General features: G+C 31.5%; 2 long non-coding RNA genes across 2 annotated transcripts in view; both read right to left on the bottom strand.

The window, feature by feature from the left end:
- Positions 1–27,640, bottom strand: part of LOC136028058 (uncharacterized) — a 43,958-nt gene extending 16,318 nt beyond the window's left edge. Inside the window, exon 1 of the long non-coding RNA XR_010617729.1 lies at positions 27,529–27,640. This is a non-coding gene — a long non-coding RNA (uncharacterized LOC136028058). The remainder of the gene's footprint in view (positions 1–27,528) is intronic.
- LOC136028057 (uncharacterized) lies at positions 14,648–18,651 on the bottom strand. The gene is made up of 2 exons (XR_010617728.1): positions 17,961–18,651; positions 14,648–17,322 (listed from the first exon to the last, which is right to left on the bottom strand). It is a non-coding gene; the product is annotated as an uncharacterized LOC136028057 (long non-coding RNA).
- Positions 27,641–27,915: the final 275 nt, after the last annotated feature.

The following is a 27,915-nucleotide window of genomic DNA, read 5'->3' as shown; positions in this document are numbered from 1 at the left end:
TTTACAGACAAGAATTGGAAAAAACTCGATAGCTTCACCTATCTTGGCTCAGTAATAGACCCTCGTGGAGGTTGTGAATTTACGTACAGAATAGAATCAACAAGCCCAGGCCAGCTTCTCACAACTCCGCCACCATTTATGGAACGGCGGGAGACCAGCATGAAGACAAAAATTCCCGTATATAAAGCGGCTGTTAGATATATCCTTTTTTATGCAGTCGAAACTTGGTCACTGAAGGTGCTTCATCTCCATATTTGGAATTCTTTGACCACCGCTGTCTACGAAAAATCCTAAAGATTCGATACTCCAAAAGAATCTCAAATGTTGATGTGCCCCACCACTGCTGTAAAATCGAAACCCACCGCCACGATTGTCAAACAGAGAAGACTGCGTTGGCTTGGTCATGTGCCTAGAAGACCCAATGACTGTATCATAAAGCAAGTGCTTCTAGCTGCCCCGTTGCCAGATTGGTGCAGACGGCCTGGTGGTCAATTGAAGAATAGGTGGGCAAAATACCAAAAACGACCGCAACCACATTGGTGGATTTCGAAAATTTGGCAGAAAGTGGGAGAGCTGCTGGCTCCGGTTTGCTGAAGAGTTGGCACAAGATCGCGAAAAATGGGAGTCTACGAATACCATACGAATCTTCTAGATGCCGGGTGAAGCGTCCTTGTCTGGTCCCGCTACAAGTACAAGTAAATACAAGTAAAATTTGCTCGTTTCAAGGTAAAACTTACGCTTTATGTTTGGCGGAAAAACTTTGCTTTTAAAGTTTTGTTTCTGCTTATTTCTTAATTTAAATATTATTTGTAAATGTTTTATATAGAAACTTTTTTTTTAAGCTTTATTGTCCGGAACATTCGAAATGGTTACAGCTCCACATGTACAACTGTTTCTAAGTTACAAAATCACAGTTGGTGGGTAATACAGAGTTCTCAGGAAAACTTCTTTAAATTTTCATATTTAACCTTATGAATTTTCAAAAATTAGCACATATTCCATTAAGCTTAGATTTATATCAGTAACAACGTTCCCAGGATTTTCCTCTGTTCTTACTAAAATCTTGCTTAAGACTAATAGAGCTATTCTTTTAAATGCAACATGGATTTTGATCAAAAATAAAATTATAGCGTCATTTTAATCCAGGAATAGGACTATTCATATGAAATAGAAAAAAATATAAAACTCTAATAATGTTTCCCATTTGGCTTCCCACCCCACAAAATACCATTCAACCTCACAATGACCCGAAATCTTTCCATGTGATTCTCCTTCAAAATAAAAAATTTGTAACAATAAGATATTTCAAAACTTTGTTCGAACTGGCTGACAAGTGCTAAGCAGCTGCTAACTGCTAAGTTGGCAGTGACTGAGCCTCAAATGGAACTAAATCTGTGTTTTAGATAACTACATAATGTATTTTGCTTTACAACCATCGCATTGCAATTTTAAACTCATATTTAAAACTAGCTGTTGGGGTGGCTCTTCGCGCCACCCTAACACCTAGTTGGTGGGGGCGCTTCGCGCCCCTCCCCCAAGCCCTTCCCGCCGGCGTAAGTCGTTACGCGCCATATTAATTACGCGTCATTGTAGTTGTGTCCCTATGTCCCACCTGTGAATATAGATAGATATATCTATCTATATATATACAAATAAGTTCTCTGTCTGTGTGTCTGTCAGGTGACGTCATGTTTCTGTGTCGACTGACGTCATGAAGTTAGTTGTCGTCATTTTTGCTATGACGGTGACGTCATTAAAGATATTTAAGACATATATGTTCACGTAGAAATATATTAATGTTTAAGTTTATAATGACTGATGAACTTACAATGGCAAAAGCCGATGAAGATGCTCAAAGAGTCTATCCAAAAAACTTGCTGCTGATAGAGAAAGTCAGAAAAGAAAGCGTGCCGAGGAATCAAAAGAACAGCAAGGAAACAGGCTTGAGGCTGATAGAGAAAGAGAGAACAGAAAGCGTGCCGAGGAACTACCAGAGCAACGCGAAAGCAGACTTGCTGCTAAAAGAGAAAGTGAAAAAAGAAGGCGTGCCGAGGAATCACAAAAACAGCAAGAAATCAGGCTTGCTGCTGATAGAGAAAGTAAGAAAAGAAAGCGTGCCGAGGAATCACAAGAACAGCAAGAAATCAGGCTTGCTGCTGATAGAGAAAGTAAGAAAAGAAAGCGTGCCGAGGAATCAGAGCAACCTGAAAGTTATCGCCTGGCATTCAGGTACAGCCCAGTCGATGATTATAGCTTGAGTAGATGTGTTCAAATCGGGACAATGTCTAAAATTTGTCCCTATTGCAAGGCCTTGAAATTCAATGGTGAAACAATGGGAATGTGTTGCGCCTCAGGAAAAGTTAAACTTCCTCTATTGGCTGCACCACCAGAGCCATTGAAGACTTTCCTTACTGGAACTACGTCAGAATCTAAGCGTTTTTTGTCACAAATCAGAAAATACAACTCATGTTTCCAAATGATGTCGTTTGGAGCCCAAATCGAAGATCCAGATCAATTTATGTCTACTTTCAAAGTAAAAGGGCAAATTTATCATAGAGCAGGGTCCCTTCTACCATTCTCAGGCGAGAATCATAAATTTTTACAATTGTGATAGAAATTCTGAATTGAATGCACGTTGCGAAATTTCTCCCAACGTTGAAAGGACAATCGTTTCCCAATTGCAACATCTTTTCCACGAAAATAATAATTTAGTGAAGTGTTTGGGTCAGTTCGATGCTGGATGTACTCAGTGGAATGGCAAAAACGAGGTTTGCCACACACACATATACTAATCTGGCTACATAAAAAAATTACTTCGAACGAAATTGATGATGTGATTTCCGCTAAAATACCTGATAAAAATGTCGATAAGGAGTTACATGATATTATTGTAAAAAATATGATACATGGACCTTGCGGTGCACTGAACGAAAATTCACCATGCATGGCCAAAGGAAGGTGCACAAAGCAATATCCTCGACTTTTAGTATCTAACACAATTACTGGCAATGATGGTTACCCACAATATAGAAGAAGATCTACTGAAGATGGCGGTAAAACAGCAATAATAAAGAAGCGTAACGAAACCACCATCGAAGTAGATAACCAGTGGGTTGTTCCATATTCCCCATTATTATCAAAAACATTTAATGCACACATAAACGTTGAATACTGTAACTCCGTAAAGGCAATCAAATACATATGTAAATACGTCAACAAAGGCAGTGACATGGCAGTTTTTGGCTTGCAGCCCGAAATCAAAGATTTCGACGAAATCGTACAATATCAGGCTGAAAGATACATAAGCAGTAATGAAGCTGTTTGGCGAATTCTTTCATTTCCGATACATGAACGTAGTCCAGCTGTTGTTCACTTAGCGGTACATTTACAGAATGGTCAACGTGTTTATTTCTCGGAAACCAACGTGCAACAAAGAGCCCTGAATCCACCGGATACAAAATTAACAGCTTTTTTTTCGCTTTGCAAAAATGATTCTTTTGCAAAAAAAACTGCTGTATACTGAAGTGCCTTCGTATTGCACGTGGAATACTAAAAATAAAGTATTTGAACGTCGAAGACAGGGTAATTCAGTCGACGGCCAACCTACCATCTTCAAAGATACCACGATAGGAAGACTCTACACCGTTCACCTCAATCAACATGAATGCTTCTTTCTACGCCTGCTTTTGGTGAATGTACCCGGTCCGACATCCTTTGAGTATTTGAGAACTGTAAACGGTACTATACATGACACTTACCGTAGTGCATGCCAAGCTCTGAATTTATTGGAGAATGACCAACACTGGGATAACTGCATCAATGACGCGTGCGAAACGTCAACCCCAAGTCAAATTCGTGCATTGTTTGGCATCATTTTAACAACTTGCTCTCCATCAGCTCCAACAGAGTTATGGGAAAAATATAAGACAAAAATGTCCGAAGATATACTCCATCGAAAACAGTTAGAGACGTCAGATATGACTTTTGATTTTACATCAGAAATCTATAACTACACTTTAGTTATTATAGAAGATTTGTGCGTACGTATGGCAAACAAACCTCTTCAGGATTTGGGAATGCCTTGACCTAACCGTATCGCTGCTGTTTCGACATGTGCGGAATTTGATCGTGAACAAACTTACAGTACGAGTGATCTATTGTCGTATGTACAAAATAACATTTCCAAGTTAACGTCGGAACAAAAAGACATTTATGATACGATAATGCATTGTGTCGATAACAACGCTGGAGAAATTTTCTTTTTGGATGCGCCAGGAGGTACTGGTAAAACGTTTGTGATAAAACTGATTCTGGCATCAATTCGATCAAAAAATGATATAGCGTTGGCAATTGCGTCGTCCGGAATAGCCGCAACATTGCTGCCTGGTGGAAGAACTGCTCATTCCGCTTTGAAATTGCCTCTGAATTTGCATTCTACAGATACTCCCACGTGCAATATTTCCAAATCATCTGGGATGGGTAAAGTATTGCAGCAATGTAAACTTATTATTTGGGATGAGTGCACAATGGCACACAAAAAATCGCTCGAGGCTCTGGATCAATGCTTGAAAGATTTGAGAGGGAAGTCGAAACCCTTTGGCAGCACATTAATATTGCTTGCGGGAGATTTCAGGCAAACATTACCTATAATACCTAGATCAACTCCTGCAGACGAAATGAATGCTTGCCTGAAAAATTCTAATTTATGGGGACACGTAAAAATATTAAAATTAACTACAAATATGCGTGTCCGATTGCAAAACGATGACTCTGGTCAAACATTTTCAGATCAATTGCTGGCAATTGGAAACGGAAAGCTCCCAGTAGACTCAATTTCAGGACGTATACAACTACCTGCTGATTTCTGTAATTTAGTGACGTCCAAAAATGAATTGATTGAAAAAGTATTTCCGAATATTCTAAAAAATTATAAAAATAATAAATGGCTAAGTGAAAGAGCGATTCTCGCACCCAAAAATATAGACGTCCACGAAATCAACAATATTGTTTTGACCAAGATTCGAGACCAGGCAGTCCTTTACAAGTCAGTCGACACAGTTTTGGAACCAAATGAAGCGGTTAATTATCCATCTGAATTTTTAAATTCCATAGATCTTTCAGGGTTTCCACCACACGTGCTACAACTAAAAATAGGCGTACCAATAATACTTTTAAGAAATATCAACCCACCAAAGCTTTGCAATGGCACGCGACTTGCCGTAAAAAAAAACAATGGAAAACCTAATAGAGGCCACAATCTTGACATGGCCTTTTGAGGGTGAGGCTGTTCTTATTCCTCGCATTCCCATGATTCCAACGGATCTGCCTTTTCAATTTAAAAGATTGCAATTCCCAATTCGATTAGCATTTGCAATCACCATTAACAAAGCTCAAGGTCAATCATTAGAAAAATGTGGTATAGATCTTAATACTGATTGTTTTTCCCATGGACAATTGTACGTTGCATGTTCGAGGGTCGGTAAACCTGACAATCTATTTATATGCAGCGACAATTGGACAGCGAAGAATGTTGTATATTCGCAAGTTTTACGCAGTTAATTTGTATTGTATCTATCTATCTATATAAAAACGAGTTGTGTGTATGCATGTTTGTTTGTTTGTAAAAAGAGCGTTTGCATAAAAAGAGCGTATATGACGTCATTATTAGTACATTCGGCTTTGTATATGCACAGACAATGGGAAAGCCAAGAATGTTGTATATTCGCAATTTTTACGTATTTTAACTCCTGCAGACGAAATGAATGCTTGCCTGAAAAATTCTAATTTATGGGCACACGTAAAAATATTAAAATTAACTACAAATATGCGTGTCCGATTGCAAAACGATGACTCTGGTCAAACATTTTCAGATCAATTGCTGGCAATTGGAAACGGAAAGCTCCCAGTAGTGGGAAAGCCAAGAATGTTGTATATTCGCAATTTTTACGTAGTTTGAAACACATATATAAATCTATCTATATTCACAGGTGGGACACAGGGACACAACTACAATGGCGCGTAACTAATATGGCGCGTAACGACTTACGCGCGCGGGGGGGCGCGAAGCGCCCCACCAACTAGGTGTTGGGGTGGCACGAAGCGCCACCCCAACAGCTAGTATCTATATATATAAAAATAAGTTGTCTGTCTGTGGATCTGTGGATCAGGTGACGTCATGTTTCTGTGTCGGCTGACGTCATGAAATTAGTTGTCAGGTGACGTCATGTTTCTGTGTCGGCTGACGTCATGAAATTAGTTGTCGTCATTTTTGCTTTGACGGTGACGTCATTCAAGTTATATAAGACATATGTTCACGTAGAAATCTATTAATGTTTAAGTTTACAATGACTGATGAAGATGCTCAAAGAGTCTATGCCAAAAAACTTGCTGCTGATAGTTCCTCGGCAAGATTTCTTTTCTGACTTTCTCTATCCTTAATTTAATCCTTAATTTGACCTGAATGAATTCTACATATTTTGTATTTAGGGAAAAGCCGTAATAAGTCGATTGTTTTGAGGTTTGCGTCATAGTTGCAGCGATATAGTAAAGAGTGAAGCCCATAGTGACCAAAAACTTAAAAAATGAATTTTTAAATAAGTTTTTAAGTGTGAAGGAATTACTCGATGATGCTGATTTAGCATTGCTAACTATTATATTATGCTTTAAAGTTTAACAAAAATTAATGATAACAGCAATATTATGAGACAGTGACAATTTGTCTCCCTTCTCTAGATTTTGAAGAATGTATATGACAACCTGCATACATTACTATATAACTTAAAACAAGTCTACATCATCCTTTACATTTTTTTTTTTATCAAAAGTATGTGAACAGTCTATTCTAAAAATCAACATATAAGGTACCTTGTGATAGCGCAGTGGGTTAGGCCACGGCTCCAAATGATGGGGTTAAGGTTCAATCCTGCCTGTCGCAAGGACCAATGTATGTAAGAGCCAATTCTATGTAAGAACCAATAATTTTTTTCTTATGTTTGAATCAATTTGTTATATCGTTTCCATCTAACTTGAGACAATTTTTATCATGTGAATAAATAAAATACATATTTTTGTCTTCTAAATTTTTAACTTGTCAATTTTATTTTCTTCACATTTGGCCAAAGATATAAGACGTAAATTGGCCCAAAAGACACAAGAGCTTTGTTTCACAAAGAAAGTGAGACATCTTTTCAAATACCGAGATTGGCGTTATTATGTATCTGTTTTAAAAGGAATATGGTTGTGTACTTTTAAATTCTAATAAGTTTCTTCACTTTCTATTTTGTTTTATCAAACAGTTCGTGTTAACGAACTGTAGTAAGGAGCAACCCGGCTCAATAGTAATCAAACCTCTAAGAAAAGGAATTATGATATCAATAGCTACATCGAAAGAATTGTATTTTAATGCTGATTCTAAATATATAAGTTTCATCAAATTTAGTCTTATCCATCAAAAGTTACGAGCCTGAGAAAATTTGCCTTATTTAAGAACAGAGGGGGAAACACCCCCTACAAGGCATAGAAGCTTAACGAAAATCACACCATCAGATTCAACGCATCAGAGAACCCTACTGTAGAAGTTTCAAGCTCTTATCTACAAAAATGTGGAATTTTGTATTTTTTGCCAGAAGGCAGATCAAGGATGCGTGTTTATTTGTTTGTTTGTTTTTTTGTTTTTAGTTTTTTTTTCCCCATGGGTGATCGTATCGACCCAGTTGTCCTAGAATGTTGCAAGAGGGCTCATTCTAACGGAAATAAAGTGTTCTAGTGCCCTTTTTAAGTGACTAAAAAAATTAAAGGGCACCTAGGCCCCCTCCCACGCTAATTATTTTCCCAAAGTCAGCGGATCAAAATACTGAGATAACGATTTTGTTCAGCGTAGTCGAAAAACCTTATAACTATGTCTTTAGTGACGACTTACTCCCCCACTGTCCCCGTGGGAGGAGCTACAAGTTACAAACTAGTGCTTACATATAGTAATGGTTATTTGGAAGTGTACAGACGTTTTCAGGGGGATTTGTTGGTTGGGAGAGTGGTTGAGAAGAGGGGATATGTTGGGGGAACTTTCCTTGGAGGAATTTGTCATGGGGGAAGAAAATTTCCATGAACGAAGCTCAGGATTTCCTAGCATTATTAAAAAGAAACAATGAAAGAATAAATATGAAAAAGTTTTTTTTTCAACTGGAAGTAAGGAGCAGCATTAAAACTTAAAACGAACAGAAATTATTACGCATATGAGGTTCTCACCTCCTCCTAATACCTCGCTCTTTACGCTGAAGTATTTTTACTAATTTCAACTATTTATTCTACGTCTTTAGTGATTCAGGGGTCATTCTTAATGCATTGGGACAATATTTAAACTTTAGTGTAAAGAGCGAGGTACTAACGAGGGGTTCAACCCCCTCATATCTATCTATATGAAAATAAGTTGCATGTATATCTGTTACACTATCTTCTATAAAAAAGGAAAAAAAACTGAAAAAAATAAGAGAAATAAAAGAAAACTAAAACAAGAAATAAACTAAAAAAAAACTAAAAAGAAAAAACTAAAGAAAAAAAAACTAAGAAAACAAAAAAAAATAAAAGAAAACTAACAAAAAGGACAAAAACTAAAAAAAAAACAAGAAAAAAATAAAAAATAAGAAAATCTAAAGGAAAACTAAAAAAGAACTAAAAAGAAAAAAAACTAAAAAAGAACTAAAAAGAAAAAAGAAAGACTAAAAACAACTAAAAAAATAAAAAAATACAAAAAATCAAAGAAAGAAAAAGACGAAACTAAAAAAAGAAAAAATTAAAAATGGAAAAAAACTAAAAACAAAAAAAAATGAAAAAAACGAAAAACTAAAAAAGAAAGGACTAAAAAAAGAAAAAAAAGACGAAAACTAAAGAAAAGAAAAAATCAAAAGAAAAAAAGAAAAAAAAGTAAAAAAACTGAAAAAGAAAAATTAAAAAAGAAAAACTAAAAAACGGAAAAATTGAAAAAAGGAAAAAAATAAAAATGAGGAAAAAAAAGAAAAACTAAGCTCAAGACAATTGAGCTTAGGCAATTCAATGGCAATTGCCTCAATGGCGAACTGTTTGATTCCATCTTTATAAATAAATGAAAAAAAAGAAAAAACTAAAAAAAAGAAAAAAATATAAACCAAAAGAAAAAAAGAAAAACTAAATCTATTAACAAAAGAAAAAAATAAAAAAACTAACAAAAAAGAAATGTAGAAAAATAAAAAAGAAAAAAAAGGAAAAAACTAAAAAAGGAAAAAAAATAGAAGAAGAAAAGAAAAACTAAATCTACTAACCAAAAAAAATATATCCATCTATCTATCTATATATAAAAAAAAATGTAGTGTCGGTCCGGCCGTCTGTTACACTATCTTTACCGTTACACCGTTACCCCTTATTATTGTTATAAAAGAAAAAAACACTAAAAAAACTAAAAAAGGTAAAAAACTAAAAAAAAAACTAAAAAGAAAAACAAAAAAAACTGAAAATCTTAAAAAAAGTATAAAGAAGAAAAAAACTAAAAAAGAAAAAATAACCAAAAAAGAAAAGTAAAAAGATAAGAAACTAAAAAAAGAAAAAAACTAAAAACTAAAAAAGAAAAAAAGAAAAAGAAAGGAGAGAAAAACTAAAAAATAAAGAAGAAAAGAAAACTAAACTAGGAAAAATTGAAAAAAAAAATCTACACAAAACAAGCGAAAAATGTATAGCAATAAAACGTGAAAAAACACAAAAACTGATTATTTAAGAAAATCATCACGATGGTTCATACCTGCCCGGAGGACTTTTCCGATATTATTTACATTTAAGTAGCACCAGATTTTTAAAATTTAAAGAATATATTTAATTTAATATTATAAAATTTAATTTTATAACACCTACTTTTCATAGATAAGGAATCCATGACACATGTCTCTTATAATAATCTAAGAATTTGTTTGATTTTCCAGAAATCCCTTCACTGATGTGCTTTCGTAGTAGGCTGTGCTTAATATCTAATATTAACAACAATTAGGCGCACCCTGATTTAAATTTGTCAGATGGCCGCAAAGCATCATTCTCCTCAGTTTTTACCAAAGCCAGGTTTCAGGTTGTTTATATAAGCTATAAAAAACGATATTTTTTCCAAGCTTATAGTTGTATTTTTTTAAATTTTCATCCAATTGCTATACTCTTTTTGTTAACATACTTTTGTTTCTGTTACCAAACTTTTTGAATAATTTACAAACTTAATGATTTTGTCGCCAACACTTCTGTTAGCGACAAAATCATTTGTCGCCTGACAGGAAAATGTCAGCAAGTATCCTTAAACACTTTTTGGGAAAAAATCTAGTAATAACGTTGTAGTCAAAAGAATAATAAACTATTGACAACAAAATATGGTGAAAAGTGGAGCAATTGCGGCTTTGACAAAAAATTAGTCTTTGATGCAAATCAGAAATTCTGACTTCCAAGCTTGAGAGTTTCTTTTTTCAACTTTTCATCCAATTATTATGCTTTTTTTTAATTTGTTAACACAATTTTTGTTTCTATCACCATTTTTTTTTAATATTTTACGAATATAATTATTTTTGTTGCCAAAACTTTTGTTTCTACGAACTAACAGGAAAATGTCAGCAAGTATCCTTAGTAAACATTTTTTGGGGAAAAATCTAGTAATAAACTTGTAGTCAAAAGAATAACAAACCCTTAACTACAAATTATGGTGAAAAGTGGAGCCATTGCGGCTTTGACAAAAAATTAGACTTTGATGCAAATGAGAATTTCTAACTGCTGCGGAGTTGTGGGTGCTGATTTGCGTATGTTAAAATTTGTGTGGTAAAGAGTAATGTGGTCACCGTCATAATTTTAGTTCCTCCAAATCTACGTTTATAGGTGACTCTAGTGAACAAAAAGTAGTGCTAAAGAATTGATAGAAAATGTTGATTTTGTTTACTAAAAAGTAGAGAAGCTGAAAAGTCAATTCAGCACTATAAAATACCATCAAACTGTAAAAATCTAATTTGAAATAAATCTTCATCGCCTACATATACTTTCGCAGTTTGGCTTCCTTTGGCACTAGGACCCTTTTTTCTGTTTTTGGTCTGTGATGGTTTATTTTTCTTATTTTTAATATCTTAATTCTACTTTAATTTTTTCCCCTATTTTTGAATCTCTCGTTTTGCTGATTGCTCAATGTATCACATATGTACAATATTTATGTACAATACTATGTACAATATTTATGTATTCAATATTTATGTATGTTTAATCACTATGCACAATATTTAACAGATTTTTCTTTTAAATTCTCTATTTTATAGTTGAACTTCAAATTCCTTTGTTTTTTCATGCTCAGTCACTTTGTCATTAAATCTTTCCTAAGAATAATCCAAAAACAAAGTTTCAATAATGAAGGTGATCACAGAGGCCAAAATAAACTTAAAAACATTCAGTGGAAAAAACTTGCTAATTTATATTCTAATAAACAGTGAAAAATTCGTAAATATGATAACCAGCCGAAAAATAGAGGCTGTTAAAATAGTAGCCCTCAATTAGCATTGAGGGCTCAATTAGTAACATCTGCCTAAACATTCCTTTAAAGCTTCATCTTAATATCCTTCATGTATGTCCCGGTGTCCCAGTCTGTGATTTCTCTTTGAGTGTCCCGGGCTTCATTTATATTCCTTGTGTCCCGGTCGTCATTTATATCCCCTTGTGCCCCCCGGCGTCCCCGTTGTAGTTGTGTCCCTGTGTCCCGGTCGTCATTTATATTCCGTGTCCCGGTCGTCATTTGTATCCCGGTGTCCCGGTCTGTATATACATTCGTTTTTGAAATGGTATATGATGAAATAAATTTTTGTATTTTTCCCCTTTTTTTCTTTTTATTTTTTTTTTTTGGTTTTTACTTTTTTTTTAGTTTTTTTAGTTTTTCTTCTTTTTTCTTTTTAGTTTTTTTTTATTTTTATTTTTTTTAGTTTTGTTTTTCTCCTTTATTTTTCATTTTTTTTCCCTTTTTTCTTTTTTTTTCTTTTCTAGTTTTTTTAGTTTTTTAGCTTTTTTAGTTTTTTTATTAGTTTTTAGTTTTTTTTTCTTTTTAGTTTTTTTGTAGTTTTTACCTTTGTTTTAGCTTTTTTAGTTTTTTTTTACTTATGTCCTGGTCGTCATTTATACTCCCTGTGTCCCGGTCGTCATTTGTGTCCCGGTGCTTTGTTGATGGTGATTGCTAATCGAACATTCCTTGTGTTTCGGTCACTTTCTCTTTGAGTGTCCCGGTCGTCATTTATATTACCTATGTGCCGGTGTCCCGGTGGTCATTTGTGTCCCGATGTCCCGGTCTGTAATTTCGTCAGTCGAAAAATTGACGTCAGTCGACACACAAACATGACGTCACTCGACAGACACACACACACACTCACACAGACAACTAATAAGTTGTATATATATACAACTTATTATATACAACAACAGTTGTATATATATATATATACTAGCTGTTGGGGTGGCACTTCGCGCCAGCCCAACACCAAGTTGGTGGGGGCGCTTCACGCCCCCCCAAGCCCCCCCGCGCGCGTAAATCGTTACGCTTCATATTAGTTACGCGCCATTGTAGTTGTGTCCCTATGTCCCACCTGTGAATATAGATATATATATATATATATATATATATATATATATATATATATATATGTTTTTAACTACGTAAAACTTGCGAATATACAACATTCTTTGCTGTCCCATTGTCTGTGCATATAAATAGATTGTCAGGTTTACCGACTCTTGAACATACAACATATAATGGTCCATGGGAAAACAATCCGTATTCAGATCTATACCTCATGATTCTAATGATTGCCCTTGAGCTTTGTTGATGGTGATTGCTAATCGACCATTCCCTGTGTCGCTGTCATCATTTATATATCCCCCTGTGCCCCCCGGCGTCCCCTTTGTAGTTGTGTCCCTGTGTCCCGGTCGTCATTTATATTCCCTGTGTCCCGGTCGTCATTTGTGTCCCGGTGTCCCAGTCTGTGATTTCTCTTCGAGTGTCCCGGGCTTCATTTATATTCCTTGTGTCCCAGTGTCCCGGTCGTCACTTATATCCCCTTGTGCCCCCCGGCGTCCCCGTTGTAGTTGTGTCCCTTTGTCTCGGTCGTCATTTATATTCCCTGTGTCCCGGTCGTCATTTGTATCCTGGTGTCCCGGTCTGTATATACATTCGTTTTTTTAGTTTTTTTTTCTCCTTTATTTTTCATTTTTTTCCTTTTTTAGTTTTTTCTTTTTTAGTTTTTTTAGTTTTTTAGCTTTTTTAGTTTTTTTTATTAGTTTTTAGTTTTTTTTTCTTTTTGGTTCTTTTGTAGTTTTTACCTTTTTTTTAGTTTTTTTTACTTATGTCCTGGTCGTCATTTATACTCCCTGTGTCCCGGTCGTCATTTGTGTCCCGGTGCTTTGTTGATGGTGATTGCTAATCGAACATTCCTTTTGTCCCGGTCGCTTTCTCTTTGAGTGTCGTCATTTATATTCCCTATGTGCCGGTGTCCCGGTCACCATTTGTGTCCCGATGTCCCGGTCTGTAATTTCGTCAGTTGAAAACATGACTTCAGTCGACACACAAACATGACGTCACCCGACAGACAGACCCACACACACACAGACAACTTATTTATATCCCCCTGTGCCCCTTTTTTTAGTTTTCTTTTTCTCCTTTATTTTTCAGTTTTTTCCTTTTTTAGTTTTTTTCTTTTTTAGTTCTTAATTTTTTTAGTTTTTTTTTAGTTTTTGGTTTGTTTTGTAGTTTTTACCTTTTTTTAGTTATTTTTATTAGTTTTTAGTTTTTTTTCTTTTTTAGGTTTTAGTTTTTTAACTTTTTTTTACTTTTTTTAGCTTTTTTTTTTTTTTTTTTGTAGTTTTTGTAAAGTTTGAACCTGGAACCTCTCGAACCTAGAACCTGGAACATACCGCGTTACCAACTCAGCTACATCAGCTTGTATACTTTCGTTTTGAATTGGTATATGATGAAATAATTCAGACGTCATATGCGGACAGACAGACAGACAAACAGACAGACATAACCCACAAACAACTTATTTTTATATATATAGATATATATATATATATATATATATATATATATATATATATATATATATATATATATATATATATACTAGCTGTTGGGGTGGCGCTTCGCGCCACCCCAACACCTAGTTGGTGGGGGCGCTTCGCGCCCCCCCCAAGCCCCCCCGCGCGCGTAAGTCGTTACGCGCCATAATAGTTACGCGCCATTGTAGTTGTGTCCCTATGTCCCACCTGTGAATATAGATATATATATATATATATATATATATATATATATATATATATATATATATATATATATATATATATATATATATATATATATATATATATATATATATATGGTTTTAACTACGTAAAACTTGCGAATATACAACATTCTTTGCTGTCCCATTGTCTTTGCATATAAATAGATTGTCAGGTTTACCGACTCTTGAACATGCAACATATAATGGTCCATGGGAAAACAATCTGTATTCAGATCTATACCTCATGATTCTAATGATTGCCCTTGAGCTTTGTTGATGGTGATTGCTAATCGACCATTCCCTGTCCCGGTGTCCCGGTCGTCATTTACATCCCCCTGTTTCCCCCGGTGTCCCCGTTGTAGTTGTGTCCCTGTGTCCCGGTCGTCATTTATATTCCCTGTGTCCCGGTCGTCATTTGTATCCCGGTGTCCCGGTCTGTATATACATTCGTTTTTTAGTTTTGTTTTTCTCCTTTATTTTTTTCCTTTTTTTTCTTTTTTAGCTTATTTAGATTTTTAGATTTTTTAGTTTTTTTATTAGTTTTTAGTTTTTTTTTCTTTTTAGTTTTTTTGTCCCGGTCGTCATTTATATCCCCCTGTTTCCCCCGGTGTCCCCGTTGGTTTTTCTCCTTTATTTTTTTCCTTTTTTTTTTCTTTTTTAGTTTATTTAGATTTTTAGATTTTTTAGTTTTTTTATTAGTTTTTAGTTTTTTTTTCTTTTTAGTTTATTTGTAGTTTTTAACTTCTTTTTAGTTTTGTTAATTTTTTTTTTTACTTATGTCCTGGTCGTCATTCATACTCCCTGTGTCCCGGTGCTTCCCGGTGCTTTGTTGATTGCTAATCGAACATTCCTTTTGTCCTGGTCGCTTTCTCTTTGAGTTTCGTCATTTATTTTTTTCTTTTTTAGTTCTTTTAGTTTTTACCTTTTTTAGTTTTTTTTAGTTTTTTAGATGAAAATTTTTTTTAGTTTTTTCCTTTTTTTCTTTTTAGTTTTTTATTGGTTTTTACCTTTATTTTAGCTTATTTTTCAGTTTTTTCCTTTTTTTAGTTTTTTTTTATTTTTTATTTTTTTTAGTTTTTTACCTTTTTTTAGTTTTTTTAGTTTTTTTAGTTTTTTTAGTTTTTTAGCTTTTTTACTTTTTTTATTAGTTTTTAGTTTTTTTTTGTAGTTTTTGCCTTTTTTTAGTTTTTTCAGTTTTTTTTTTAGTTTTTTATTGGTTTTTACCTTTATTTTAGCTTATTTTTCAGTTTTTTCCCTTTTTTTAGTTTTTTTTAGTTTTTAGTTTTTTTCGTTTTTTACCTTTTTTTTAGTTTTTTTAGTTTTTTTAGTTTTTTAGCTTTTTTATTTTTTTTTATTAGTTTTTAGTTTTTTTTGTAGTTTTTGCCTTTTTTTAGTTTTTTTAGTTTTTTAGCTTTTTTATTAGTTTTTAGTTTTTTTTGTAGTTTTTGCCTTTTTTTAGTTTTTTTTAGTTTTTTAGCTTTTTTATTTTTTTTATTAGTTTTTAGTTTTTTTTTGTAGTTTTTGCCTTTTTTAGTTTTTTCAGTTTTGACGTCACCTGATCCAGTTTTTTCAGGTGACGTCACCTGACACATCCATCCACACATCCACAGACAGACAACTTATTTTTATATATATAGACTAGCTGTTGGGGTGGCGCTTCGCGCCACCCCAACACCTAGTTGGTGGGGGCGCTTCGCGCCCCCCCCCCCAAGCCCCCCCGCGCGCGTAAGTCGTTACGCGCCATAATAGTTACGCGCCATTGTAGTTGTGTCCCTATGTCCCACCTGTGAATATAGATATATATATATATATATGGTTTTAACTACGTAAAACTTGCGAATATACAACATTCTTTGCTGTCCCATTGTCTTTGCATATAAATAGATTGTCAGGTTTACCGACTCTTGAACATGCAACATATAATGGTCCATGGGAAAACAATCTGTATTCAGATCTATACCTCATGATTCTAATGATTGCCCTTGAGCTTTGTTGATGGTGATTGCTAATCGACCATTCCCTGTCCCGGTGTCCCGGTCGTCATTTACATCCCCCTGTTTCCTCCGGTGTCCCCGTTGTAGTTGTGTCCCTGTGTCCCGGTCGTCATTTATATTCCCTGTGTCCCGGTCGTCATTTGTATCCCGGTGTCCCGGTCTGTATATACATTCGTTTTTTAGTTTTGTTTTTCTCCTTTATTTTTTTCCTTTTTTTTTCTTTTTTAGCTTATTTAGATTTTTAGATTTTTTAGTTTTTTTATTAGTTTTTAGTTTTTTTTTCTTTTTAGTTTTTTTGTCCCGGTCGTCATTTATATCCCCCTGTTTCCCCCGGTGTCCCCGTTGTAGTTGTGTCCCTGTGTCCCGGTCGTCATTTATATTCCCTGTGTCCCGGTCGTCATTTGTATCCCGGTGTACCGGTCTGTATATACATTCGTTTTTTAGTTTTGTTTTTCTCCTTTATTTTTTTCCTTTTTTTTTCTTTTTTAGTTTATTTAGATTTTTAGATTTTTTAGTTTTTTTATTAGTTTTTAGTTTTTTTTTCTTTTTAGTTTTTTTGTAGTTTTTACCTTCTTTTTAGTTTTGTTAATTTTTTTTTTACTTATGTCCTGGTCGTCATTTATACTCCCTATGTCCCGGTGCTTTGTTGATTGCTAATCGAACATTCCTTTTGTCCTGGTCGCTTTCTCTTTGAGTGTCGTCATTTATTTTTTTCTTTTTTAGTTCTTTTAGTTTTTACCTTTTTTAGTTTTTTTTAGTTTTTTAGATGAAAATTTTTTTTAGTTTTTTCCTTTTTTTCTTTTTAGTTTTTATTGGTTTTTACCTTTATGTTAGCTTATTTTTCATTTTTTTCTTTTTTTTAGTTTTTTTTTATTTTTTTTAGTTTTTTACCTTTTTTTAGTTTTTTTAGTTTTTTTAGTTTTTTTAGTTTTTTAGCTTTTTTACTTTTTTTATTAGTTTTTAGTTTTTTTGTAGTTTTTGCCTTTTTTTAGTTTTTTCAGTTTTTTTTTTAGTTTTTTATTGGTTTTTACCTTTATTTTAGCTTATTTTTCAGTTTTTTCCTTTTTTTTAGTTTTTTTTAGTTTTTAGTTTTTTTAGTTTTTTACCTTTTTTTAGTTTTTTTAGTTTTTTTAGTTTTTTAGCTTTTTTATTTTTTTATTAGTTTTTAGTTTTTTTTGTAGTTTTTGCCTTTTTTTTTATTTTTTTTAGTTTTTTAGCTTTTTTATTAGTTTTTAGTTTTTTTTTGTAGTTTTTGCCTTTTTTTAGTTTGACAACTTATTTTTATATATATAGATAGTTTTTTTTTTTACTTATGTCCTGGTCGTCATTTATACTCCCTGTGTCCCGGTGCTTTGTTGATTGCTAATCGAACATTCCTTTTGTCCTGGTCGCTTTCTCTTTGAGTGTCGTCATTTATTAGTTTTTTCCTTTTTTTCTTTTTAGTTTTTTATTGGTTTTTACCTTTATTTTAGCTTATTTTTCAGTTTTTTCCTTTTTTTTAGTTTTTTTTTATTTTTTATTTTTTTTAGTTTTTTACCTTTTTTTAGTTTTTTTAGTTTTTTTAGTTTTTTAGCTTTTTTACTTTTTTTATTAGTTTTTAGTTTTTTTTTGTAGTTTTTGCCTTTTTTTAGTTTTTTCAGTTTTTTTTTAGTTTTTTATTGGTTTTTACCTTTATAGTTTTTTTAGTTTTTTAGCTTTTTTATTTTTTTTATTAGTTTTTAGTTTTTTTTGTAGTTTTTGCCTTTTTTTAGTTTTTTCAGTTTTGACGTCACCTGATCCAGTTTTTTCAGGTGACGTCACCTGACACATCCATCCATCCATCCACAGACAACTTATTTTTATATATATAGAAGATATATATATATATCTATATATATAAAAATAAGTTGTCTGTCTGTCTGTGGATGGATGGATCAGGTGACGTCACCTGAAAAAACTGGATCAGGTGACGTCAAAACTGAAAAAACTAAAAAAAGGCAAAAACTACAAAAAAAACTAAAAACTAATAAAAAAAATAAAAAAGCTAAAAAACTAAAAAAACTAAAAAAAGGCAAAAACTACAAAAAAAACTAAAAACTAATAAAAAAGCTAAGAAACTAAAAAATCTAAAAAAAGGCAAAAACTACAAAAAAAACTAAAAACTAATAAAAAAGCTAAGAAACTAAAAAAACTAAAAAAAGGCAAAAACTACAAAAAAAACTAACAACTAATAAAAAAGCTAAGAAACTAAAAAAACTAAAAAAAGGCAAAAACTACAAAAAAAACTAAAAACTAATAAAAAAAAATAAAAAAGCTAAAAAACTAAAAAAACTAAAAAAACTAAAAAAAGGTAAAAAACTAAAAAAACTAAAAACTAAAAAAAACTAAAAAAAAGGAAAAAACTGAAAAATAAGCTAAAATAAAGGTAAAAACCAATAAAAAACTAAAAAAAAAACTGAAAAAACTAAAAAAAGGCAAAAACTACAAAAAAAACTAAAAACTAATAAAAAAAGTAAAAAAGCTAAAAAACTAAAAAAACTAAAAAAACTAAAAAAAGGTAAAAAACTAAAAAAAATTAAAAATTAAAAAAAACTAAAAAAAAGGAAAAAACTGAAAAATAAGCTAAAATAAAGGTAAAAACCAATAAAAAACTAAAAAGAAAAAAAGGAAAAAACTAAAAAAAATTTTCATCTAAAAAACTAAAAAAAAATAAAAAAGGTAAAAACTAAAAGAACTAAAAAAGAAAAAAATAAATGACGAAACTCAAAGAGAAAGCGACCAGGACAAAAGGAATGTTCGATTAGCAATCAACAAAGCACCGGGACACAGGGAGTATAAATGACGACCAGGACATAAGTAAAAAAAAAAAACTATCTATATATATAAAAATAAGTTGTCTGTGGATCTGTGGATCGTGGATCAGGTGACGTCACCTGAAAAAACTGGATCAGGTGACGTCAAAACTGAAAAAACTAAAAAAAGGCAAAAACTACAAAAAAAACTAAAAACTAATAAAAAAAATAAAAAAGCTAAAAAACTAAAAAAACTAAAAAAAGACAAAAACTACAAAAAAAACTAAAAACTAATAAAAAAGCTAAAAAACTAAAAAAACTAAAAAAAAAGGCAAAAACTACAAAAAAAACTAAAAACATAAAAAAAATAAAAAAGCTAAAAAACTAAAAAAACTAAAAAAACTAAAAAAAGGTAAAAAACTAAAAAAACTAAAAACTAAAAAAAACTAAAAAAAAGGAAAAAACTGAAAAATAAGCTTAAATAAAGGTAAAAACCAATAAAAAACTAAAAAAAAAAACTGAAAAAACTAAAAAAAGGCAAAAACTACAAAAAAACTAAAAACTAATAAAAAAAGTAAAAAAGCTAAAAAACCAAAAAAACTACAAAACTAAAAAAAGGTAAAAAACTAAAAAAAATAAAAAATAAAAAAAAACTAAAAAAAAAGGAAAAAACTGAAAAATAAGCTAACATAAAGGTAAAAACCAATAAAAAACTAAAAAGAAAAAAAGGAAAAAACTAAAAAAAATTTTCATCTAAAAAACTAAAAAAAACTAAAAAAGGTAAAAACTAAAAGAACTAAAAAAGAAAAAAATAAATGACGACACTCAAAGAGAAAGCGACCAGGACAAAAGGAATGTTCGATTAGCAATCAACAAAGCACCGGGAAACAGGGAGTATAAATGACGACCAGGACATAAGTAAAAAAAAAAAATTAACAAAACTAAAAAGAAGGTAAAAACTACAAAAAAACTAAAAAGAATAAAAAACTAAAAACTAATAAAAAAACTAAAAAATCTAAAAATCTAAATAAACTAAAAAAGAAAAAAAAGGAAAAAAATAAAGGAGAAAAACAAAACTAAAAAACGAATGTATATACAGACCGGTACACCGGGATACAAATGACGACCGGGACACAGGGAATATAAATGGCGACCGGGACACAGGGACACAACTACAACGGGGACACCGGGAGAAACAGGGGGATATAAATGACGACCGGGACAAAAAAACTAAAAAGAAAAAAAAAACTAAAAACTAATAAAAAAACTAAAAAATCTAAAAATCTAAATAAGCTAAAAAAGAAAAAAAAAGGAGAAAAACAAAACTAAAAAACGAATGTATATACAGACCGGGACACCGGGATACAAATGACGACCGGGACACAGGGAATATAAATGACGACCGGGACACAGGGACACAACTACAACAGGGACACCGGGGGAAACAGGGGGATGTAAATGACGACCGGGACACCGGGACAGGGAATGGTCGATTAGCAATCACCATCAACAAAGCTCAAGGGCAATCATTAGAATCATGAGGTATAGATCTGAATACAGATTGTTTTCCCATGGACCATTATATGTTGCATGTTCAAGAGTCGGTAAACCTGACAATCTATTTATATGCAAAGACAATGGGACAGCAAAGAATGTTGTATATTCGCAAGTTTTACGTAGTTAAAACCATATATATATATATATATATATATATATATATATATATATATATATATATATATATATGTGTATATATATATATATATGTGTATATATATATATGTGTATATATATATATATATATGTGTATATATATATATATATATATATATATATATATATAGACATTCACTTATAAACGATCTCCTATTTTTCACTCACTGTAGTGGCAATGAACGGCTACATCTTGTACACGGCTACAAGAACACCCCCACCAACTAAGTGTTGGTGGGCCAACACTTAGTGTTGGCCCACCAAGGTTTTTTTACTAGTTAGTGTTAGTGTTTTTACTAGCTAACCAACAGCTAGTATATATATATATATATATATATATATATATATATATATATATATATATATATATATATATATATATATATATATATATATATATATATATATATATATATATATATATATATATATATATATATATATATATATATATATATATATATATATATATATATAGACATTCACTTATAAACGATCTCCTATTTTTCACTCACTGTAGTGGCAATGAACGGCTACATCTTGTACACGGCTACAAGAAATAGCAGGTTATATGATCGAAATGGCTACTGCTTCAAAAGGAAAGATAGTTGTGGTTTCTTATAATTATTTTATAAAATTTGACAAGTTTTCTCAGGCTCACAACTTCTGATCCTTAATTTGACCTGAATGAATTCTACATATTTCGTATTTAGGGAAAAGCCGTAATAAGTCGATTGTTTTGAGGTATGCGTCATAGTTGCAGCGACATAGTAAAGAGTGAAGCCCATTGTGACCAAAAACTTAAAAAATGAATTTTTAAACAGGTTTTTAATTGTGAAGGAATTACTCGATGATGGTGATTTGGCATTGCTAACTATTATATCATGCTTTAAAGTTTAACAAAAATTAATGATAAAAGCAATATTATGAGACAGTGACAATTTGTCTCCCTTCTCTACATTTTGAAGAATGTATATGACAACCTGCATACATTACTATATAACTTAAAACAAGTCTATATCATACTTTATATTTTTTTATTTATTAAAAGTATGTGAACAGTGTATTCTAAAAATCAACATATGTGGTACCTTGTGATAGCGCAGTGGGTTACGCCACGGCTCCAAATGATGTGGCTAAGGTTCAATCCCGCCTGTCGCAAGGAAGCTGAACCCATAATGTTCTTAAAATTAATTTAATATAATTTTTTTCGTATGTTTGAATCAATTTGTTATATCGTTTCCATCTAACTTGAGACAATTTCTATCATGTGAATAAATAAAATACATATTTTTGTCTTCTAAATTTTTAACTTGTCAATTTTGTTTTCTTCACATTTGGCCAAAGATATAAGACGTAAATTGGCCCAAAAGACACAAGAGCTTTGTTTCACAAAGAAAGTGAGATATATTTTCAAATACCGAGATTGGCGTTATTATGTATCTGTTTTAAAAGGAATATGGTTGTGTACTTTTAAATTCTAATAAGTTTCTTCACTTTCTATTTTGTTTTATCAAACAGTTCGTGGTAACGAACTGTAGTAAGGAGCGACCCGGCTCAATAGTAATCAAACCTCTAAAAAATGGAATTATGATATCAATAGCTACATCGAAAGAATCTTATTTTAATGCTGATTCTAAATATATAAGTTTCATCAAGTTTAGTCTTACCCACCAAAAGTTACGAGCCTGAGAAAATTTGCCTTATTTAAGAACAGAGAGGGAAACACCCCCTACAAGGCATAGAAGCTTAACGAAAATCGCACCATCAGATTCAACGCATCAGAGAACCCTACTGTAGAAGTTTCAAGCTCTTATCTACAAAAATGTGGAATTTTGTATTTTTTGCCAGAAGGCAGATCACGGATGCGTGTTTATTTGTTTGTTTGTTTTTTTTTTGTTTTTTTACCCCTGGGGTGATCGTATCGACCCAGTGGTCCTAGAACGTTGCGAGAGGGCTCATTCTAACAGAAATAAAATGTTCTAGTGCCCTTTTTAAGTGACCAAAAAAATTGAAGGGCACCTAGGCCCCCTGCCACGCTACTTATTTTCCCAAAGTCAGCGGATCAAAATACTGAGATAACGATTTTGTTCAGCGTAATCGAAAAACCTTATAACTATGTCTTTAGTGACGACTTGCTCCCCCACTGTCCCCGTGGGAGGAGCTACAAGTTACAAACTAGTGGTTACATATAGTAATGGTTATTTGGAAGTGTACAGACGTTTTCAGGGGGATTTGTTGGTTGGGGGAGTGGTTGAGAAGAGGGGATATGTTGGGGGAACTTTCCTTGGAGGAATTTGTCATGGGGGAAGAAAATTTCCATGAACGAAGATCAGGATTTCCTAGCATTATTAAAAAGAAACAATGAAAGAATAAATATTAAAAAGGTTTTTTTCAACTGGAAGTAAGGAGCAGCATTAAAACTTAAAACGAACAGAAATTATTACGCATATGAGGTTCTCACCTCCTCCTAATACCTCGCTCTTTACGCTGAAGTATTTTTAGTTTTTTCAACTATTTATTCTACGTCTTTAGTGATTCAGGGGTCATTCTTAATGCATTGGGACAATATTTAAGCTTTAATGTAAAGAGCGAGGTACTAACGAGGGGTTCAACCCCCTAATATCTATCTATATAAAAATAAGTTGCATGTATATCCGTTACACTATCTTCTATAAAAAAAGGAAAAAAACTGAAAAAAATAAGAGAAATAAAAGAAAACTAAAAAAAAGAAATAAACTTAAGAAAAACTAAAGAAAAAAACTAAGAAAAAAAAGAAAAAGAAAACTAACAAAAAGGACAAAAACTAAAAAAAAACAAGAAAAAAACTAAAAAAAATAAGAAAAAATAAAAGAAATTAAAAACTAAAGGAAAACTAAAAAAGAACTAAAAAGTAAAAAACTAAAAAAGAACTAGAAACAAAAAAAGAAAAAGACTAAAAACAACTAAAAAAATAAAAAAAATACAAAAAATCAAAAAGAAAAAGATCAAACTAAAAAAGAAAAATTAAAAAAGAAAAACTGAATAAAGAAAAAATTGAAAAAAGAAAAAAAATAAAAATGAGGAAAAAAAGAAAAACTAAGCTCAATGGCAATTGAGCTTAGGCAATTCAATGGCAATTCAATAGCAATTGCCTCAATGGCGAACTGTTTGATTCCATCTGTATAAATAAATGAAAAAAAAGAAAAAACTAAAAAAAAAAATATAAACCAAAAGAAAAAAAAGGAAAACAGAATCTATTAACAAAAGAAAAAAAATAAAAAAAACTAACAAAAAAGAAATGTAGAAAAATAAAAAAGAAAAAAAAGGAAAAAACTAAAAAAGGAACAAAACTAGAAGAAGAAAAGAAAAACTAAATCTACTAACAAAAAAAATATATCCATCTATATATCTATATATATAAAAAAAATGTAGTGTCGGTCCGGCCGTCTGTTACACTATCTTTACCGTTACACCGTTACCCGTTATTATTGTTATAAAAGAAAAAACACTAAAAAAACTAAAAAAAGGTAAAACACTAAAAAAAAACTAAAAAGAAAAACAAAAAAAAAAGCTGAAAAAGCTTAAAAAAAGTATAAAGAAGAAAAAAACTAAAAAAGAAAAAAACAACCAAAAAAGAAAAGTAAAAAGATAAGAAACTAAAAAAGGAAAAAAACTAAAAAAGAAAAAAAAGAAAAAGCAAGAAAGGAGAGAAAAACTAAAAAATAATGAAGAAAAGAAAACTAAACTAGGAAAAATTGAAAAAAAAAATCTACACAAAACAAGCGAAAAAAGTATAGCAATAAAACGTGAAAAAACACAAAAACTGATTATTTAAGAAAATCATCACGATGGTTCATACCTGCCCGGAGGTCTTTTCCGATATTATTTACATTTAAGTAGCACCAGATTTTCAAAATTTAAAGAATATATTTAATTTAATATTATAAAATTTAATTTTATAACACCTACTTTTCATAGATAAGGAATCCATGACACATGTCTCTTATAATAATCTAAGAATTTGTTTGATTTTTCAGAAATCCCTTCACTGATGTGCTTTCGTAGTAGGCTGTGCTTAATATCTAATATTAACAACAATTAGGCGCACCCTGATTTAAATTTGTCAGATGGCCGCAAAGCATCATTCTCCTCAGTTTTTACCAAAGCCAGTTTCAGGTTGTTTATATAAGCTATAAAAAACGATATTTTTTCCAAGCTTATAGTTTTTTTTTCAAATTTTCATCCAATTGCTATACTCTTTTTGTTAACATAATTTTTGTTTCTGTTACCAAACTTTTTAAATAATTTACAAACTTAATGGTTTTGTCGCCAACACTTCTGTTAGCGACAAAATCATTTGTCGCCAGACAGGAAAATGTCAGCAAGTATCCTTAAACACTTTTTGGGAAAAAATCTAGTAATAACGTTGTAGTCAAAAGAATAATAAACTATTGACAACAAAATATGGTGAAAAGTGGAGCAATTGCGGCTTTGACAAAAAATTAGTCTTTGATGCAAATCAGAAATTCTGACTTCCAAGCTTGAGAGTTTCTTTTTTCAACTTTTCATCCAATTATTATGCTTTTTTTTAATTTGTTAACACAATTTTTGTTTCTATCACCATTTTTTTTTTATATTTTACGAATATAATTATTTTTGTTGCCGAAACTTTTGTTTCTACGAACTAACAGGAAAATGTCAGCAAGTATCCTTAGTAAACATTTTTTGGGGAAAAATCTAGTAATAACCTTGTAGTCAAAAGAATAACAAACCCTTAACTATAAATTATGGTGAAAAGTGGAGGCATTGCGGCTTTGACAAAAATTAGACTTTGATGCAAATGAGAATTTCTAACTGCTGCGGAGTTGTGGGGTGGCGATGGAAGAATTGTGGGGCTAAAGAGTTTAGGGTTAAGGAGTTGTGGGTGCTGATTTGCGTATGTTAAAATTTGTGTGGTAAAGAGTAATGTGGTCACCGTCATAATTTTAGTTCCTCCAAATCTACGTTTATAGGTGACTTTAGTGAACAAAAAGTAGTGCTAAAGAATTGATAGAAAATGTTGATTTTGTTTACTAAAAAGTAGAGAAGCTGAAAAGTCAATTCATAAAAATAGTATAAATAAAAATAAAAATAGTAATAGTATTCATAAAAATAGTATAATAGATGGTATAAAAATACCATCAAACTGTAAAAATCTAATTTGAAATAAATCTTCATCGCCTACATATACTTTCGCAGTTTGGCTTCCTTTGGCACTAGGACCCTTTTTTCTTTTTTTGGTCTGTGATGGTTTATTTTTCTTATTTTTAATATCTTAATTCTACTTTAATTTTTTCCCCTATTTTTGAATCTCTCGTTCTGCTGATTGCTCAATGTATCACATATGTACAATATTTATGTACAATACTATGTACAATATTTATGTATTCAATATTTATGTATGTTGAATCACTATGTACAATATTTAACAGCTTTTTCTTTTAAATTCTTTATTTTATAGTTGAATTTCAAATTCCTTTGTTTTTTCATGCTCAGTCACTTTGTCATTAAATCTTTCCTAAGAATAATCCAAAAACAAAGTTTCAATAATGAAGGTGATCACAGAGGCCAAAATAAACTTAAAAACATTCAGTGGAAAAAACTTGCTAATTTAAATTCTAATAAAAAGTGAAAAATTCGTTGAAAAAAGTGAAGTGAATGATAACCAGCCGAAAAATAGAGGCTGTTAAAATAGTAGCCCTCAATTAGCATTGAGGGCTCAATTAGTAACATCTGCCTAAACATTCCTTTAAAGCTTCATCTTAATATCTTTAGCTCGCAAAGTCGCAATAGTTATAGCAGCATTAGTAGCAGTATAAGTATAGCACCTTTGGTTTCTTCAACATCCAAAAGTTTTTTTTTATATACAGCTCGTGCTATGAGCAACCATTTGATAACAACATATATATTACAAGAATAATTAAATTCTTTTACTTTTATAACAACATAATTTATATAACATATTCTATAACAACATAATTAAATTCTTTTACTTTTATAACAATATATATATTACAAGAATAATTAAATTCTTTTACTTTTATAACAACATAATTTATATAACATATTCTATAACAACATAATTAAATTCTTTTACTTTTATAACAATATATATATTACAAGAATAATTAAATTCTTTTACTTTTAATTCCTTGATTCTAATTTATTTTAAAGAAGATTTGTTTTAAATTCGACCTAAATAATAATTTAAAAATGTTCTAATTAATGTTTTAAAATGTTTATTTTAGATTTAATTTATAAGTTAATTGTAATTCCGTGATAAAAATGATGTAAGTAAGGAGTGATTCGGCTCAATAGCAACCGAAATTCCAAAAAGCAGAATTTTGATGTACATAAAAGCATCAAAAGTTTTGGCTTATTATGTTCCAAATATAAATGATTCATCAAGTTTAGAGCTAAACATCAAAACCAAAAATAACAGAAAAAATATATACTATTCCTTGATCTAGTCAACTATTGAGACATACTGCTTCCTGTCAGAGATTGTCGCCAAAAATCAACAAAATTAAGCAAAAGATCCAAGACAAGAAAAACCTAATACAAAAAAAAATCACGAAAAAATAAAATTAATAAAGAACATCTTTGAGCAGGCACTTACTTACAATGATTTTTAATACTTGTTACTTTTTTTTACGACACACCCTGTAATTTTCCCCGGACAATTCCTACATATACATCTGGGTTTGAGAAGAAAAGAAATATAGTACACACCTTTCGACCTCATCACTCCGGCAGTATTATTTGGATTGTCGTACAATGAGATGCGAAAGTCAATTGGAATGTCCAGAGCAGTCGGGGGTTTGTACTCCTAAACATAAATTTTTAAAATATGAATTAAATGGACCAAAGCAAACAACTAATGAAGCGTCACATATTTTACAGTCGTTAGTCATGATTTTACAGACATGACTATAGACGTGATAACTTGAAAGGCCCAGAGCCATACGAAAAATGCGAGAGAAGTTGCCACCTCTCCACCCCCTTGTGTAAATCTAAGAATTCCATTTATTCTGGCCACACATAGCACACTTCCACCACGGCTGACTTTTTCATACCAAATTTAGTAGGAACATTTTCGCCACACTGTACCCTCTCGTT

Source organism: Artemia franciscana, chromosome 6 (genome assembly GCF_032884065.1).
Source record: "Artemia franciscana chromosome 6, ASM3288406v1, whole genome shotgun sequence".
NCBI classification, from domain to species: Eukaryota; Metazoa; Arthropoda; class Branchiopoda; order Anostraca; family Artemiidae; genus Artemia; species Artemia franciscana.
Note: the sequence above shows the minus strand (reverse complement) of the source record. Positions and strands in the feature narration are given on the sequence as shown.